The sequence below is a fragment of the Anolis carolinensis genome, chromosome 2, assembly GCF_035594765.1.
Source record: "Anolis carolinensis isolate JA03-04 chromosome 2, rAnoCar3.1.pri, whole genome shotgun sequence".
NCBI lineage: Eukaryota > Metazoa > Chordata > Lepidosauria > Squamata > Dactyloidae > Anolis > Anolis carolinensis.
The window spans coordinates 208,805,114-208,825,092 of NC_085842.1; the positions used below are offsets into that span (position 1 = coordinate 208,805,114).

Consider the following 19,979-nt stretch of genomic DNA (forward strand, 5'->3'; position numbering starts at 1 on the left):
TGGTCACTTCAATATCCATAAAAGAGGATGAGGATAGAATAAGTCAACACTTGAACCATGTGATATTTCTCCTCTGTTTAGTGCATCCACATCCCTATAAATCAGTTATTCCCTTTAGTTGATGCTTCAGATGTTTTAAACTTCAGATCTGACCAATGGTCATAGTTCCTAAGCATTGGGCAAGCTGGCTGGGGCTTCTGGAAGTTGAAGTCCAAAACACCTCAAGGATTTTTTTTACTTCATGTCAGGAGCAACTTGAAAAACTGCAAGTTGCTTCTGGTGTGAGAGAATGGCCATCTGCAAGGACATTGCTCAGGGGACACCCTCAGAGCCATAGCTGGGGGGGGGGGGTAAGGATTCAACCCCCCCCCCGAAAGGGTTCAACCCACCCCCGAAACCTGGTTTACTCATAAATTTTAACTGGTTAACCAATTTATGAGTAAACCAGGTTTTTTAAAACCTGACATATTTCGGAGGGGGTTGAACTTTTAAACTCCCCTCCCCCTCTGGCTACAGCCCTGAATGTTTTGATGTTTTTACCATCCTTGTGGGAGGCTTCTCTCATGTCCCCGCATGGAGATGGAGCTGATAGAGAGAGCTCATCTGCGCTCTTCCCGGGTTGGATTCAAACCGGCAACCTTCAGGTCAGCAACCCAACCTTCAAGTCAGCAGTCCTGCCAGCACAAGGATTTAACCTTGAGGATCAAAGTTTGGGAACTACTACATATGAACTATATAAATGACTAAACAGTTGCAGCTCCACCATGAAAGGTACAGTCTTTTTCCACATTAAGTTACAATCTAATGTACAGTAGAGTCTCACTTATCCAAGCTAAATGGGCCGGCAGAAGCTTGGATAAGCGAATATCTTGGATAATAAGGAGGGATTAAGGAAAAGCCTATTAAACATCAAATTAGGTTATGATTTTACAAATTAAGCACCAAAACATCATGTTATACAACAAATTTGACAGAAAAAGTAGTTCAATACACAGTAATGTTATGTTATAATTACTGTATTTACGAAATTAGCACCACAATATCACGATATATTGAAAACATTGACTACAAAAATGGCTTGGATAATCCAGAAGCTTGGATAAGCGAAGCTTGGATAAGTGAGACTCTACTGTACTTACTGGAAACAAGCATTCCGAAAAACTAGTTATTTTAAACTAGTTACCAGAGGTTTCTGACTAAATCCCCAGACCCTTAGGGAAATGATGTGTCAATTTATGACAAGTCTAGGTAGAAGGCTCTTTGAGCTTGAGTTATACAGGTGGCTGGATGAGGTTTCTGCCGGATTAAAAACTGATGGCTAAATGAAAAGAAACAAATATTAGCATAGCAATTATATAAATATACACACACATGCACAAAATGGGTGACTGCTAAGCTATGTTTGCACATGCATTATGTCTGGTAGGCGGGTTATCACAGCCTCCAGAAACAGAAGTTTCCCCTGAACATCCTCCTGTGTTTGTTTTCCCCGCCTTATGCCTTAGAATCCGGCAGTGATAGGAAATGTGCATCAGCGAGGCTGGGGTTGCTATCAGTTCATCTCTCGCAAAGGAGTCACTCATCAGGCTGTCATTCATCCGTCCTTCTTTCTTTGCACCACGGGGCGTGTAGGGCGAGGAGAGAAAGAGCCAGCCAGCATTCCTGAGGGAGGGCCTCTTCCATGAAGGTGCCTTCAATGACACTGCTGTTAGCAAGCTGGGAAAGCCAAGGCAGAAGTGATGTCTACAGGCAAATGCCTAGCTCCTCCCCTCAAGGACATCTGAGAAGGTGGGAGAGAGAGTCTTGTTTTTCCAGGTCCTAACAAGACCAATTGCTGGGAAACTGCAACACTAGCAGGAGCAGGTGATGCTTGTCTTTTGTCCATAGGCCTGCTCTATAAGAATTTCCTTTGACAGAAGGGAAGAAAGATGGGCATTTAGGCAGTGTCCCAAACAGAAACATAAAAGAGGTCATGAAATTTTACACACTTGGTATGTGAAAATATATATGCAAACAATATTTTGAACTAACGACTGAGATGCTAAATCATCTCCTCAGCCAAGAAGTATCTCTTAGGCCACCACACTACCTCCTAACTTATCAGGCAGATTTTATTTATTTATTTATTTACAACATTTATACCCCGCCCTTCTCACCTGAGGGGACTCAGGGTGGCTTACAAAAATTGGCAAAATTTAATGCCCAAAAATGCAATCATAAAAACAAAACCATACAGATCCATTAATAAAATTGTTTAAATATATTATAAAAACCTTAAAAACATATATATAATTAATTCCATTCGTCCGAGATCCTCATGCTTCATCCTTAAATCAGGCCATGTCAACTTTATCATTTACTCATTAAAAGCTTGGGCACATAACCATGTTTTCACGGTCCTTCTGAATCCCAGCAGGGTAGGAGCCTGTCGGATATCTCCAGGGAGGGTGTTCCACAGTTGGGGAGCCACCACCAAGAAGGCCCTGTCCCTCGTTCCCACCAGCCGCGCCTGTGAGGCAGGTGGGACCGAGAGCAGGGCCTCACCAGATGATCTTAGTGATCTTACCAGTTCGTATGAGGAGATACATTCAGACAAGTAGATTGGGCCAGAACTGTTTAGGGCTTTACAGGTCAAAACCAGCACTTTGAATTGGTATTATGAGCACTAAGAATCTGTTTTTATGTCAATTGAGTTCTGCCAACTGATGTTTCTAGCACCCTCTTATAAATGGGTTTTGGTATAGCTGGGTCCCTGTTGCAATTCTTCCACTGGAGATTGCTGGAGGAGGGTGGTAGAAATGCTGTGCATTTAGTGATAGGAGAGCAGACCTCTGTCAATCACAGTGTCTGATGCCTGATAAGTTCGACTGGGAAGTTTTTACAATTCCTATGTAATCCCTATGCTATCAAATATATAAGGATTATGAATACAAATGAGCTACTGTGGGTTATGCATCTGTCTATAATTGGGAATTCCAGCCAATTGTTGTAGTTAGGGAGGCCGCAGGTACTATTTTCTGTGTCCATGTTTTAGTGCAGACTTTAAAAGAGCTATCCGAGGTGCTGAAATTATTGGATGGATATATTCAAAATTTGGATTTATAACTGGAATGGGTTTACCACACCATTGATAGTGGAACCGCCAGAATGTGTCCAGTAGGTGACTTGTACCTGCTGCCCAAAGCCAAGGTTCAATGGTGTACCCCTGTTAAGAATGGAAGTTCATAGGAAAATCGTAACATCGGTGTGTCCCCCATCACCACCTGTAGCCTCCCAATAGCACTGAAAATTTGTTCTGAAGCAGGTAGGGGGTGTTCCAGACATCTGGAGCAGGTTTTTAGGGCATGCAGTGGGCTGTATGAAGGAGTGGGAGTCGCCTCTTTGAATTCTGCTGGTGGAAACAGGAAAATCCAGCAGATGTAGACTGTTGGATGCTAGCCCAAGTTCTCACTGTTGATGGATGGGCAACTTGAAGCCTGCTCATTTCCTCTCTTAATATTCTTTATATATAATCTGAACTTGTTCTGTGCAGCTTGACCAAGTGTCAAATGACTTACATTTGTCAAAAGGCAAGATTGTCTTCTAGCAGCCCTCCAAACAAAGCAGCATCTTTAGTGAAGTAAGGTGCATGTACACCCTCAGGAGAACTGGGAGTCAGCATCATCAATTCACCTTTGATTAAGGAGTGAGTCTTCTGAATGCTTCTTAATTTTGAAGGACTAATATTCTTATGGCAGCTGGTATATACCATGACAATGGGCACTGGATCTTCTCCAGGTTTTGTCCTGTATACAAAAGGAGCTAGCCAAAATTCAGAACCTATTTAAGGCTCAGCACTTTGGAGAGTTCCTCTAGAGTCTGAACTAAGATCTGGAGCAGAAACAACCACCACTGCTCAAATCTAGAGAGTTTTCCCTATTATATGTACTCTTACCCATTCCCAAGGATGGTACAGTTTAGCATAAAGTGGCTCCTTGATATAGCTTCCTTGAAGGGTCTGTTGTCATAGAATCATAACATTCTATAAATTTTATGAATCATGATTATATTAGCTGGTTTTATTCTGACTTACTCCTCATATAAGATTTCAAGTTGTACTGCTTAACAAAGATACTACACTGTTACTCTAGAAAGATCAGTTCGTCTCCCATTCACATTCAGAAATAGGCTTGGTCCACAAAACCAAGTGATTTTAGCATCTGGTCAACTACAAAACTCTCTCTTCCTGCATGTATACCTCAAGAGGCACTGATTTGAAGTACTGTGTTTGCGAAGATAATTTAGTGATTATTGGGAGTGAGTGCTTGGCAAAATACCTAATCAAAGAATAGGGAAAATAATGGAATGAAAAACAGTGTCATAGATCACATAGCTCAGAGTTTCCTGAACATTAGCCCTCCAAGTATTTTAGACTTCATCTCCCAGAAACCTCAGCTGTCTTGGCCAATGATCAGGAATGCTGGAAATTGAAGTTCCAAACATCTGTCAGACCACAGTTTGAGAAACACTGACATAGTTTATTAAATATGTGAGGAATTCAAGAAGATACTGCCTGGTAAAACTGGGAAAACTTGCCAGGGATAATAAGATTTATGACCTGTCATCTGTGAAGGAAATACTGGAGTTAGAACTACAAAAGAAACCATTAAAATACTTCTTTGGGAAAGAAAATGGTTTGGATTTTTAAAAAGAGATGTATTATAATGGCAACCACAAATATGTGGTGTTAGCCATGTGAGAAAGGGAACCATCATTAGTTTTTGTTAGCTACTGTCAAGTTGACTTCGACTTACGGTGACCACATGAATGGGAGAACTTTGGATCACCCTATTGCACAATGTAACAAAAATTTTAAAAAATCTGTTCCTGGTTTGAAAGTGTTATATCCTGTTTAATTGTCCAATATTTACTTTGAAAGTAGTTGTAATACTCCAGAAACTTCATTTTTGTGGTTGCCACAAACTATGTTGAATTAGTTGAGACTCTATGAGATAATTAATCAAAAAAATCTATAGCAAAATGCTCTGCAAAAACAAAAGTTTTTGCAGTTTAATAAACTTTTTTTATGATGGAACCAACTAGAAAATGACATTTATAACCAGGAAAAAATTATGCAACATGGTGCTATCAACAGTTTTGTTTAGGCCTTGAAGATTATGGGGAGTTGTGGCTTCCTTGATTAAATCCAACTATCTGGAAGGAAGTCTTCCTCTTTTCCTACTGCCTTTTAATTTGCCAAGCATTATTGTTTTTTCTAGTGAGTCATGTTTTCTCATAATGGCCAACATATGGCAGTTTCATTTTGGTCATCTTGCCTTCAAGGGAGAGGTTGGATTTAATTTGTTCTAGGACCATTTATTGTCTTCTTAAAACAGTCCACAGTATCTGCAGAACTTTCTAGCACTTCCATCTCAAAGGAGTTTATTTTCTTCCTATCAGCTTCTTCACTGCCCAGCTTTCACACCATAGATAGAAATGGGAAATATGCAGAGCCAGTCCAACAATGAGGCGAATTAAGAGGTCGCTTCGGGCGCCAAACATACGGGGCGCAGTCGAGACTGCTTTTTCTGTTGATTTGTTGTAAAACATGATGTTTTGGTGCTTAATTTGTAAAATCTTAATGTAATTTGATGTTTAATAGGCTTCTCCTTAATCCCTCCTTTATTTTTTTCAGTGATTGTTTTTTTTGGGGGGGGGGGGCGCCAAAATTCTGTTTGCCTACACTTGAAAAATATCTAGGGCCGGCTCTGGAAATATGATATCATGAACCATCCTAACTTTTGTGTTCAATCATACATCTTGCTACTTCCAGATTTTGTTTATTTCCATCATAGCTGCCCTTCCAGGTCCCAGCCTTTCTTTGATTTCTCCTCAATTCTGACTTATTTCTCATTCATGCTTGGAGAATTTTGAACTATTTCAATGTCTTCATAATATACTTTAAATTTATGTAAATCACCTGTGGTCACCCCCCCCCCCCTTTAATAGTCAAACCTGCCTTTGAGCATTCTTCCCTGACTTTCTTCAGGAATTGTTCCAAGTCTTTCCATTTTCTGATAGCAGTGTGATATTATCTCCATATATTAAATAGTTGGTGCTCGTTCCCTCAGTTTTCATGCTTCTTCCTCCGAGTCTGATCTTATATGCTGATATGTTCAGCATACAAATTAAACAGGTATGGTGATTAAATAATCATTACATAATAAATAATGCTTATCCATGTATTTGGAATCATGTAATCACATTATCTTGCAACATTCTTAATGTTAGAACACAAGAGTTAAATGCATGATTGGAAAAGTCCCTCTTTTGGAATACATCTACTAGAATCCCAGGCAGAAGAAACCATCTTGTTCTTCCCCCTCAGCCAATAACAACAGGTTATCTCTGATGTGGGGAAAGGCTGCATTTAGAGCAACCCAGAGTTGACCTAATGGCTAGGATATTATTTCAATATAAAAGCAATCTGGAGGCTTGGGGATGGACAGATAGATGTCCATGGTTCACATAGATAGGATGAATTGGGGTAGGGCTAAAACAGGTTTCATGGAAACATGCAGGACTCAAGACATTTATACTTGGAAGAAATAATTTAAGTTTGGATTTTAAAGGAAGCTCTGCCCTATCCTTAAATAGGTCCAGTACCTCGGAGAACTATTTTATAGATGAGACTAGATTCACTAGAGCAATGGTTCTCAACCTGTGCATCCCCATATGTTTTGGCCTTCAACTCCTAGAAATCCTAACAGCTGGTAAACTGAATGGGATTTCTGGGAGTTGTAGGCCAAACGGGTGGGGACCCACAGGTTGAGAACCACTACATTAGAGCATCTTCACCATTGATGTCAAAAGTTAATCTTTCAAAATGCGTTTAAGTTATTGTCTTTGTTTTGGGTTTGGGTTTGATACCTGGACAGAGCCTTTAAAGTCTGGAAAAACCTAGCGTGTATTCATTACCCCACTAAGAAACATGTCCACTGACTCACCCCACCCACCACTGGAGCCAGGAGAAAGTGCATCCTGTCCCTTTCCTCTCCCCAAAACATATTTTGCTTATAAGGACCCAAGGCAAAACCTTCTGAGTGGGTGGCGGTAGTGGTGATAGCTTGCAGCTGGAGGGATCTGACTACAACTATGAAATGACTCTCCTTCTTCCCTTGAGTCCCCCTTCTGGGCAGACAAAAAGGAAATTCCTTCTGCAAGCTCATTGTGGAAGTTTCCTACTTTCCCCCTTTAATTCATCACAGGAGGTAAGGCAGTTCCTCTCCATTGCCATAAATCTCAGGGAGACATTAGCTCTGTTAACAGCATCTGGCTGAACAGCCCTTGGCTTGCTCAGCTTTCTCTCTCCCTCTTGTTAGTTCCTCCAGGAAAGAGGAGAGCTGGGCGTGAAAACTCATGGGAGCCACCTCTCATTGCAGCTCACCTAATCTTGATTCTATCCATGCAACAGACACAGGGTTAACGAAAGGAAGCCAATTAACATACATAACCATCACAAGTGCTGGAAACACATTGAAAGCACTACAGGTTTAATCACTTTTCCTTGCGAAATATTTCGATACTTTGTTGACCATAGGAGACAAAGGCTAGGAACCTGATTAGCAAAGGACTAGGAAACTATTTGGCTAACACTACGGGACTTCAAGTTTTCCTGTCCAAAACATTTAGAGCAGTGGTTCCTAACCTTTGCTCCTCCAGGTATTTTGTACTTCAGCTCCCAAAATTCATGACAGTTGGCCAAACTGGATAAAGCTTCTGGGAGTTGAGGTCACAAAAGCTTGGAGGACCAAAGGTTGGGAACCACTGATCAAAATTCTCCTATCCCTCATTAGAATGAATAGAGCCAGCCCTGCTATGAGACAAAGCATTAAGGATGGCAAAGAAAGGGATGGGCAGCCAACTCAGCTCTGGGGCATAATTTTCAGGGAAATTATCATTTGATTGGATGCGTATCTTACCTTTCATCTGGGATGGTAACTAAGCTCAAGTAAATGCAGTGAACTTTGTTTCTGAATAAATTTGTTGTGATCTGCATTTAGAGTAGTCTGTATGATCTCCTTCAAATGGCCTCGGGAGGATGGTTGCTAATTTGAATTGATGTAGTGACATGGGCGCAGGCGGAGTTAACCCAATTCAACAAACCAGTTCTAGAGCTCAGATTAAACCCTGCCCTCTCCACTTATCTTTTAGCAAGAGAGGTAAGATATTGTGTGTGGTTATGATCCTGCACAATGAACAGCAATTGGAGGGGCACTTTGGCCTAGGCCCACAAAATATATTTAGCTACAATCAATAGTAAGCATAATGAGATTTGCAGTCATAAGATGAAATAAAGAACCATGCCAGACCAAACCATAGGCCTACCTAGTCCTGTATTCTGATCACACAGTAGTCTACCAAGATTGACGTCTCCATGAGAAGCCCACAGAAGGAAGACACGTGTGCTATAGTGTCCTCCTTTGCACTCCCATCATCTAATATACTACCTCTGATAATGCATTGAAACAAGTAGCCTATGATAGCCTTGCCCCCTTCAATATGTCCAGTCCTCTTCTATAGCCATCCAGATTGGCAGCCACCACTCCTCCTTAGGAGTTTGATGTATTCCATTCCTACCTTCAGCATGATCCTAGGTTCTAGTAACATGAAAGAGAGATAAAAGCTTTTTCTTTACCAGGAATACTTTGAGACACTTCTTTTACACAGTCTTTTCTGGAAATCTGATAAGGAGGTGGAGGAATGATATATGCACACTATCAATTGCAACATATTTTGAAATTGGTGGTGGCTTATGGCTCCCACTCCAGTGGAATGATGTCCCTGTTCTAGATTTTAGTTTAAACTTTAAAGGAGCTGTCAAAGATGCGGACCTAACATTTCAGGAGGTTTCAAATGCACTGGGAGCTGGTAGTTTCCATGCCAGTGAGGAAAGTGAATCTGTTATAGGTTAAAGTTTGGGCTGAAACCCAGAGCAGATTCACTGCCCTCCTGATGTGGAAGTACTTCAGTGTCGGTGCTTGTAACCACATAACTGCCTTTTCATTATAAATATGGAATGCAAATGCGAATGGTAAACCTTGTGGATAATATTTGAATGAACAATCCAGCCCTTAGGGATTTACCTTCTTGCTTTTAATATCTCTCCCTTTATGTATCCATGTTCTTTTGCAGATGCAGCAGATTCGAGTCAACAGGGAAGCAAGCAAGAAGATTTAAAGTCTCCACAGTTAAACATTCACTATGATTCTTTTTAAATGAGACTTAGAGATCCCTGCTAAATAAATCGGATTGCTGGGGTTTCCCGGTTTGTGGTGTGCTGCTGCCATTAGTTGATGGACAGTTATTGAAGGAACTCAGGAACAGGGTTGGTTTTTTTTAATTTAAATGCTTCCAATATGAACCACTCTCAAGGTAACCATTACTATCTCTTAAAAACATTTTATTATGAAGGCAAATGTATGTTTTAGCAATGCTCAGATGGCTACTTAATGTCATGTTTATCCCAGGCCAGACACTCTCTGAAACAAATGAGAGTTTTAAGATCTAGCTTTCCTTTTTGTTTAATGGAGGCAAAGTTGTTTAAATCATCCACTTCCATATAAACGTTTCACTTAAAACAAGCCGACCTATTCCTCTCCATTAAAAGTTCATTCATCACAAACAGGGGAAAGGTTTCAGCAAGTTTCAAAGAGGGATTGGACATCTCAATGCAGCAGGGAGAATAGCTAATAGTTTCACATAGTGGCGCACAGAATGTGAAACCGCCTGCCTTGGGGCTGTACCTGATCATTCCGGCAAGTGATCTCATCAAAGGTTGTGTGCTCCCCTCTCTGCCTCTCTGCAAATGCTTCTGATGTTCTGCCACACATGTGGCGGGGACAGGATATTGGTCGATAGAGGCCATATGTGCAAGCCTGTGTGGCATGACATTTCACAAAAATGATTTCTTGTTTAAAAAATCCAGTTATGACACAGAACTCTTGTCAGCAGTTTGGACCAGGTGCTAATGAGTGTACAAACACAGGAAGCATGATGGATCATATTTCCTGTGTCTTCACACTTTGTTAATGCTCAGACTGGAGACTCATAGTCATTCTCCGTGTGGAGATTATGGGGATGTTGTACATGAATATCTAAGAAGTGTGATGGTCTCAAAACAAAAGAGCAAATGGCATGAGGTAAGATGGCACAACATTCCAGTAATTATATTAGGAATTATATCCCTAGGCATTTCCTAAACCCCCTAGTGTGACTCTGTGGCAGGCATGGGCAAACTTCAGCCCTCCAGGTGTTTTGGACTTCAATTTCCACAATTCCCAACAGTTGGTAAGTTGGCTGGGATTTCTGGGTGTTGAACTCCAAAACACCTGGCAAGCCAAAGTTTGCCATGCTTGCTCTATGGTATGCTTCCACCAGAAGTTGATAGTGCAAGAGACCCTAGAGATGCCTTGAGAGGTGTTCTCTATAACCATTTCCAAGGTCCTCCTGTGTGACTTCTGCTGGAAATAATTCATTCAATGAGGTCCACTATCACCCACAGTTTCATGTCTTCATACTAAAATTTGGAAATATATCCCCTGTAGATTGGGGGTGGGGTACTGTATAACACAACTTAGAATTAGTTACCAAACATGAAGCTTCATGATGGGAAGATAATGCTATCTTAAAAAATCCTTATTATACAGTGGTTCTCAACCTGTGGGTCTCCAGATGTTTTGGCCTTCAACTTCTAGAAATCCTAACAGCTGGTAAACTGGCTGGGATTTCTGGGAGTTGTAGAACTGGGGACCCACAGGTTGAGAACCACTAAAATAGAAGAATGAAAACATCCTCTAAGAATGGGTAGGTATGCCTTGCACTCTTAGTTTCACCTGTGATTTTTTTTTCTGCACTACACAATAATACAGTTGCTGTAGCTGCATTCCTATGCAACCCTGGGATTTACAGTTCAAGAAGGAGCCTTTAGAGAACATCTGACCAAACTACAAGTCACAGGACTCCATGAAATGCAGCCATGGCAGATGAAGTGGAATAATAATGCTATAATTGTGAAGTGTGAAAGAGACCAAACGGATTCAAATTGGCTCTCAGTGATTAAAAGGAATGTATGCTTTTTCCTACTTGGGTTCAGGAATGGAGGCATCAGTGAAATGAAGGCAGATATTTTTTAAAGACACAATGCTGATCCAGATGTCTTTCTCAACCATCTGGCCCTGAACCATACATACACTTACATATACTGTATATTTACTCGTGACTTGAAGGTTGGGTTGCTGACCTGAAGGCTGCCAGGTTCGAATCCCACCTGGGGAGAGCGCAGATGAGCTCCCTCTATCGGCTCCAGCTCCATGCGGGGACATGAGAGAAGCCTCCCACAAGGATGGTAAAACATCAAAACATCCAGGTGTCCCCTAGGCAAGGTCCTTGCAGACAGCCAATTCTCTCACTCCAGAAGCAACTCCGGTTGCTCCTGACACGAAAAAAAAATACTGTATAGCAGTTTAGAGAAATCTACCTAGCAACAGCTTATAACACATTTAACACATGAAAAGAGGATACTGGAAATATGTGAGCCAATCATGATAAAGTAGTCATTATGACTCATTAAGTCATAATGAAAAATTAATAAGCAAGGATCAAATAAAAAGTAGTCATATTGAACTTCTACCTTACATTTCAGCTTGTTATTGTTATATGTAGATGTGGTCAGAATGCTCTGCAAGACTGTCTGTTTTTCCCTTGAAATTCCTAAGAGCTTAATAACTCTATTGCTTCTTCTTTTTCTCCCTTAATTTAGAATACATCCTCCTTAATATTGCTCCACCCTATTTAGGTATCATGGTCCTTTTTGGCTTTCCCCTCCAATCTACAAGTCAAGGAATGTGCCTTATGATTCAGTTCCCATTGAAATCTAGAAACTTGTTTTCACCGATGCATACTTTACTGTTGATGAGATTTGAGGCAATAAATGTTATACATTACCTGGATTTTGCCTCTTCGCTCACCAGTCCCTAAATACAACACCATCCTTGCATGAAAATGTTAAAAGAAAACCAACTAAACCACGTCCATCTGAACTTTTATATCAGTTCAAGTAAGCATTCCCTGCTTGTACCCTATATGTTTGTTTGGGGTTCTGACTGAAAATGAGTGCATATGCAGGTATGTTTTCATGGCCCAGTTTGACTGTAAAACTTGTATTCAATTCACTGATAACTGGAGGCATGGCTCTTTTTTAGCACAAGCACTCTTACCTGGGAATAAGTACCACTGATCAGAAAAGGATTTATCCCCAACTAAACACACAATGCATGACATTTCAAGTAGCTTCCAGGAGCCACGGTTCCTATCTGTCACATTCACTTGTTAGGAAGGATGGAACTTCTGAAGGACATTAAGTTGGCAGAACTGAATTATAGAGGATGGATTGGAACAAACAGTTCCAGTGCTTCCAGTCTTTCCAGCACACAGGGATCTTACACTCACAGATTTGGCAACTATCCATTATGATTATGTGATTTGTTATTATTTTTATACCCTGCCTCAAGGTGGCAATCAACATATTTAAAACAGTACAAATTAAAAACATAAAAAGCATGAATAAAATATAAATATAAGATTTAAGAAAGTTAATTAATTGATGAAGTGAAAACATCAACCATTAAATGCACTAAACAACTCAGCCTATGTAAACATGTTTCAGCAGAGGCTGTAGCGAGTACCCAAAACTATGAAGCACTGAAGCCAGATTGAAGACTGTAACTTTCCTGGCTAGCATTAGTCCAAAACATGACCAGGGATCAAGAGTCTGTTGTCAAGGCCCAAAAGGGTCAGAAGTAAAAGAAAATGGTCAGAACAGAAATGAATCAGATCTAGACTGATAACCTGAAGTTACAATGAGATGGGAGAATTTATTAACGACTATTTGTTCACTGATGGGTCTATGGACCATAATACATATTGTTGAAATGTAACAATGTTACGTCACACAATGCAGGGGACTCACCAATGTCTCACCGTTGCCTATGCAAGATAGACTTGATAAGAGTTGTATGATAACCAGAAGTCTAAAGAATGAAAAGAAACTGACTTACAACTTTAAATCACTTTGCTGTAATCCCTTCTCTTCTTTCTGAGTGACTTTTCACAAAGGCTTTTTCTACACTGCCATATAATCCATATTATTGAAGCAGATAATCCACATTATCTGTTTTGAACTGGATTATATGAGTCTACACTGCCATATAATCCAGTTCAAAAAAAGATAATCTGTATTTTTTATGGCAGTGTAGAAGGGGCCTAAGGGACTTTATCACACTAGAGTTTAAATCCACTTTAAATCTTCTTTAGGGAGGGGCCTTTAAACAGCTCAGTCAAAGAGCTCTTGGGCCTCACCAAACTACAAAAACCACAGAATTCTGCAGGAGGCAGAAACCGGATTTAAAGTGGATCCATGCTCCGGTGTGATGAGTCTTAAGTAAAGAATGTAGGAGAGAATATATCTCAGTAGTTTGCAAGGGAAATCTCAAGGTTAAACCCCTAGTACTTCCATGTAAAAGAAAGAGATAGCAATTGAAGGGAAATCCTCTCTTTGACATCCTGGACAATACTACTGCCAGGTCAGAGATGGCTGTATTAGGCTAGATGGACAATCTGTCCTGTTATAAGGTATTTCTGTTAATGTAGCAGGATGAACATAGGCCAGAGGGGAAAAAACATTTGTGGGGGTGGGGAATGCCTTGGTGACCAGACTGAGAGGTTCACCCAATTGTTCTTCTAGTGACTTTTCTCATCATACAGCACCTTTTCTCATCATACAGAATCCTTTTGAGATGGAAACTGCTGAGTTGGGCTCAGTGGAGACAGCCTCCTCCAAAATAAGGCCAGCTGCAAATCCATCAGCATTCAGAACAAGCAAAGAAGTGCTCTTCTCTCATTTTGATTGTCAGTTTGTAAGTAAAGAAGTGCTGCGATCTCCATGGAAGTTCATCTCCTTAGCCCAAGCCTGTTAATTTATTTGTATAAATTCTACAATTGCCTTTTTATGTTCATTTAATGGCTATTAAGAAGAGGAGATTATTTTTATGTTCTTATCATTGCTTTTGAATCATTTGTTGGAGCTCCTCTGCAACAAATTAATTTCATTACTATCATTTCTTCCCAGATGTTTTTATGTGTGTTGTAATTCCAAATAAAAGCTAAGCAAGTACTGAAGGGAAACAAGTCTGGCCTCTTTGTATTTTTTCATTCTCTTACTCCTCCCATTGCCAAAGGAAAAAAAGTCCTTAGATTTCTATTCAGCTTAGAAGAGAAACAATCAGACGCCCATGATCTATAAAAAGAAATTACAGGGAAAGAGAGAGAGAGAGAGATTTGTCAGCTCTGTGGATGTTTTCAATATCTTTCATTACATCCGTAAAATTAAAACGCATGGAGCAAATCTACAGTGTTGGTTGGCTAATAAGAGAAGTAAAAAGTTGTTAATCAAACATGTGGCCTTATAAAATAAAAGAAATAATTGGAAAAGATATCTAATTTGTCTATTGAATGCCTCCAACACTCTCTTTATCACTTAGATGGACAGAATATAATTGGTACGGTGAAAGCCATCCATCTTAGCAACTGGGCTTCCTGAGCAGGCTACAACTATTACTGTCATATTATGACACCATAATATCAAGATCAATGTTGTTTTAAATGCACTCCAGTTATGGGCAATTGGTGACAATAAAAACAGTGACAAATTGATGAAACAAGCATCAAATGATCTGGTGTCTAAAATAAACCATAAATAATCTTTGTTGTTTGGTTTTTTTAAATAAAAAAATAGCCACCGAATTCACAGTCACTGGAGGAAAGGGGGGGGGGGTCATAGATTTGACTTCCTCGGTGGATCAATCTACTCTAAATGTATTTTTTTTGTGCCATGCTTTCTGACAAGATACAATTTTCTTGAAGGGAGAAACTTTCTGATTTGATTTAAGGGTCATTCTCCAGCAGCTTCATAATGTCATTGTTAGCATAATTGCGGCCCTGAGAAGGAATTTAATCATTTACAAAAGAAAACATGCATGTGGATTTCTGGATGAGCAATCACCTCAACTGGATGTGAGGTTTTGCATTTCAAAGCAGCACAGGCATTGCCTTTGTGTATTTTGCATCTGCAGGAATAGAGCCAGCCCTACAATTAGGCTGAATGAGGCAACTGCTTCAAGATAGTGTGGTTGCTGGAGCAATGTCAGGCTAGAAGATAGAGCTCCAGATACCATACATTGTCTCCTGGAGCCTAAGCTAGCTTGCCATCCTCACGTGTTTTGGGAATTCAGTCCATAGGCTCTTTTGGAATAAGATTTTACTACCACTCTATTTGGCCTCAGGACATGGAATGTTAGGAGACCCCAAGGCCCCTTCCACACAGCTGAATAAAATCCCACATTATCTGCTTTGAAGTAGAATATATGGCAGTATAGACTCAGATAACCCAGTTCAAAACAGGTATTGTGGGATTTTCTGGGTTATATGGCTGTGTGGAAGGGCCCCAAGTTGTCCTTTGCCTCAAACAACAAAATGCTTTGGACTGACTCTGTCTAGTAATAAATACTAGCTAATGATATTGCAACCTTAGTCTCTACAACAGAGATTCCCAACTTGTGGTCCATGGAACATCAGTGGTCCACAAGAACTAAATATGGTCCTCGGCCTCACTGTTATTACACCGTTGCAACAAGAGTGACTGGTCTCGTGAAACCCGCTTATAGTGCCAAGGCAACAGGGATGTCGGGAGGGGAGAGGCTGACTACCCATGAAAGGCGCAAAAACAAGCCTCCTAACTGCTGCTTCTCCCCCTCCTCCCTCCCCTGAGCGGAGCCGTTCCATATGATACCTGGAAGATGGGGCGCCTTGATGTCTTATTTTTTAGGCCTGTTCATGAGGTTATTTGGGGTGCATATTAATAAGATTGCATTGGATAGACTACATCAGCTCTAAATTATTAAATATGGTTTTCTGTGGGTGAGCAGATGGTGACTACTGGATGGCATATATTCTGTAACAAAAACTAGAGCTGATGTAGTCTACCAATTCAGTTTTCTGAATCAGCACCCCAAATAACCAAACTGAATCTAAAGTTGACCAAAAAGCATTCGTAACTCTTTTGGTACTAATGTTGGAGAGTCATCCCTGGTCAAAGTGATCCCTAATACGCGCTAGTAGACTGAAGGTGAACCCGGCGAAGACTGAGATTCTTTGGCATGGCCGCTCGACTGGTCTGACCCACTTGCTACCCACCTTCGATGGTGCTGCCCTATCTCCTTCGCCTACCGTTAAGAGCCTGGGTGTTGTTTTAGATTCACAGCTGACAATGGAAGCTCAGGTCGCTGCTGCCAGCAAACAGGCCTTTTCCCATCTACGACAAGCAAGGCAACTGGCACCCTATCTATCAGATGAGGCGTTGGCAACAGTCATCCATGCCACGGTCACGTCTAGGCTGGACTATTGCAACGCCCTGTATGTTGGGCTTCCGATGTCCCCGACCCGAAAGCTCCGTATTGTTCAGAATGCGGCAGCCAGACTACTCACAAGAACACCCATGAAATGCCACATAACACCAGTGCTGCAGCATCTACATTGGCTTCCAACTGATTACCGTGGTCTATATAAGATGCTAGTTCTGACCTTTAAAACTCTTTACGGCCAGGGCCCATCATACCTTAGAGACCGTCTCTCCTTCTCCCATCATCAGAGGTCGCAACGACCATCCCAACGAGACTTACTTTATGTACCGGGTCCTAGAGAAGTACACCTGGAAAGGACCAAACACAGAGCTTTTTCTATTTCTGCCCCTGCCTTATGGAATGCCTTGCCACCCTATATGAGAGCCATGCGTGAGTTAGGGCCTTTTACCCTAGCACTCAAGACCTGGCTCTTAATTAATCTATGTTAATTTTATTAATATTTTTATGTATGTATTTTTGTCCTTTATAATTTTATCTTGTAAATCGCCTAGAGCATCGTGGATGGAGGGCGATTAATAAGTAATTAAATGATGATGATGATGATGATGATGATGATGATGATGATGGTCAAAAACACTTTTGGGACTGCAGTTTTCTGCAGTTTATGTGAATACCTTATTGCACATTGCATTTGGGACTGATGACAAACTATCTCTCCCCCCTTTCCTAATTCAGCATTCACTCCAAATATAAATGAAAATAGTCTTAGATTTTAAAAGGCCCTTTCCCAATGCAGGAAGGGAAGGCTTCCCAATTGCAACAAATGAAACTTCTCAGACATAACTAATTGCTGGCAGACAAAAGTCAGTAGCTACCATATCTGTCTGAACTACCCCCATGCCAGCAATTAATTTGTCTGAAGGAAGAAACAGCAAGAAATAGTCTTTTCGGCTTACATTTCCAGGTGTGTGTGTGTGTGTGTGTGTGTGTGTGTGTGTGTGTGTGTGAAAGAGAGAGGTGTTAGTACACCAGGGCATTATAACACTGTAGCATGAGAGAGACTAGAAAAGGAGGCAGGGAGGGCAGCAAGGAGCAACATTTTGGTTTCTTTGCCAAACCCCATTGTGAGGGGAGCAATGGGGCTTTTTTTCTATACAGATTCTATGCTTAGCCAATTGCATGCCCTGGCCACTCAAACTCAGCATTAAAATGCAATTGAACTTTTGCACAGGAAATCATCGCACAGCAGAAATGGAAAACGAGGTCATTAATGGATATTTTGTGTTAATAAAAAGAAACACTTTCCAAATGGTATCCCATGGGGGAACAACACAAGATCTATGGCATATGCAATAAGCTGCAACCAGGGGTGCAATTATCCTGATGCAATTTGGATTTACTTGGCTCATGTGATATAAGGTTTCAGAGGCAGTAGAGGAGGCCTCAAGCAGAAGATTGATAGACATTCTTTTTCAGCTGTCCATCCTAGGATCTCACAAGTAAACAGCCATGTCAGTTAAAGTGGCATCATAATGCTATTATAGCTCAAAGCCTTTTCTCTCTGTTCCACTGAAGTGAAAGCAGTCTCCAAAAAAGGGAAAAGGCAAAAAACAAAACAAAACCCTCTCCAGTTCCAATCCATGCATTTGGGAGAATCTTTTCCAACCTTTAATATGGGGCAGAAAGCTCTGAAACTATTGTCCCTTTGCCTCAGTATCCCTGCAGTATCAAGAGTAGGGGCACTGCACTTTTCTTCCTAGCTCACTGTGACAAGGCAAACCTGTAGGCCAGTAACTCTCAAACTGTGAGTCCCCAGATGTTTTGGCCTTCAACTTCCAGAAATGACAGCTGGTAAAACTGGCTGGGATTTCTGAGAGTTGTAGGCCAAAACACCTAGGGAACCACAGGCTGAGATCCACTGCTGTAAGCAGCCCAGCATGGGAATGGGCAAGCTTTTCTCTCATTATACCACAGCCATCCAAGTACAGCACTTATTCTTGTCGTCAGAAAGGGAGAACGGGTATACAGAGATATGGGATAAGTGAAAAGATTGTTCTAAAGGACATTATTAGTTTGACTCATTAAACATGGTCATGTAGTAAAATTGCCCCCTCACAAACGGAGCAAGCAGAATCAAACTTGCAAGATCACATCTACAAGTGTAGATATTACCCACTTACCTGCAGAACAAACCAAGTTAATGAATAAAACTAACAAGTTGCTTGATAAGAGAGCTGCTGAGCTTTAAAGTAGCCCATTAAAGGACCAGGTCAGATAAGAAAGTTTACATAGTAATGGAGTGGGACAGACATGTAGCGGGAGGGGGGGGGCTTGAAGGGCTTCAGCCCCCCCCCCCCCAAATTGTCAGGGTGGTCCACGAGAAGGCCTTACATTTATTATTTAAACACAGCCATATAACCCAGAATATCAAGGCAGATAATCCACAATATCTGCTTTGAACTGGGATTATCTGAGTCCACACTGCCATATAATCCAGTTCAATTTTGATTTTATACATCTGTGTGGAAGGGACCTCAGTCTCCTTGCCTCTGGCCAGGAGACGAAAGCAGTATGGAGAAGAGAGTAAGCCCTTGTGGTAAAACAACTGTAGAAGAATCTTTGCCAGTTGCAGCAACAAAGCAATGAAACTTTGCATATTGTTACAAGCTGCTACTTTAATAGCTGAACTGGAGAAATGTTTGCAGTCTTTTCATCCCACTTAAGAGTCAAGCCCACAAAAATTGGAAAATCTATTTCCTGCCTGAAGATGACCCATGAAAACTGAAGACTCAAGCCCAAACCCTGATATTTGGCAGTCCTATAGGTAAGAGTAAACTGAAAAGAAAGGCCTATTTCTTACATCTCTTTTGTTCACACATCTCTCTCACATCAATGGAGCAGTAAACCTACCTGGACTTTTACGCAATTCTATCTTTATTTGTACAGTAGCCAATTTTTTAGTAGTCAATGTTTCTGTAATTAATGTTCCCAATACATTGCGATGTTTTGGTACTAAATTTGTAAATACAGTAATTACTACATAACGTTACCATGTTATTGAACTGAAGTTGTGTAAACTTAAGATCTGGCTTGAAACTTGGAAATGAAGATATTTATAGGACTGCTGCCTCTCTATTATCTTCTGGGCACTGATGTTCATTGGCAGGCTGGGAATCAGGTCTAATATTTCAGGCAAGTCTACATTGACCACTTATCCTGCGAACAATTTGGATGAAAGCTGAATTAGCACCAGAATGATTTAGACCACCCTGGGCACTGCAGAGGCCGGAGGATGTCCTGACTGTCCAGCAGTGTTGAACATCGGTCTGCATGGCCAGACAGACACCCGTCCCACCACTCTCCATACTTCTCATCTCAGCTGCCAACAAGCACAACATGACTTGTGTCAGTCACTTGTCACCTTGGAGTGGTGTCAGCTGGGGTACCAGGCTGACACAGGAGGAGGGAGGGGAAGAATTTCCCCCTTTCTCTCTTCTCTTTTCTGAACACCTTTGTGTCATG

At 41.0% G+C, this 19,979-nt stretch overlaps 1 protein-coding gene across 1 annotated transcript in view; it reads left to right on the forward strand.

Annotated features, from left to right (window-relative positions):
* hoxc10 (homeobox C10) overlaps positions 1 to 14,226 on the forward strand; it is a 219,035-nt gene extending 204,809 nt beyond the window's left edge. The window contains exon 4 of the mRNA XM_062971624.1: positions 9,175 to 14,226. The gene's annotated coding sequence lies outside the window, so the exon portion shown is untranslated. The remainder of the gene's footprint in view (positions 1 to 9,174) is intronic.
* The last annotated feature ends 5,753 nt before the right edge of the window (positions 14,227 to 19,979 follow it).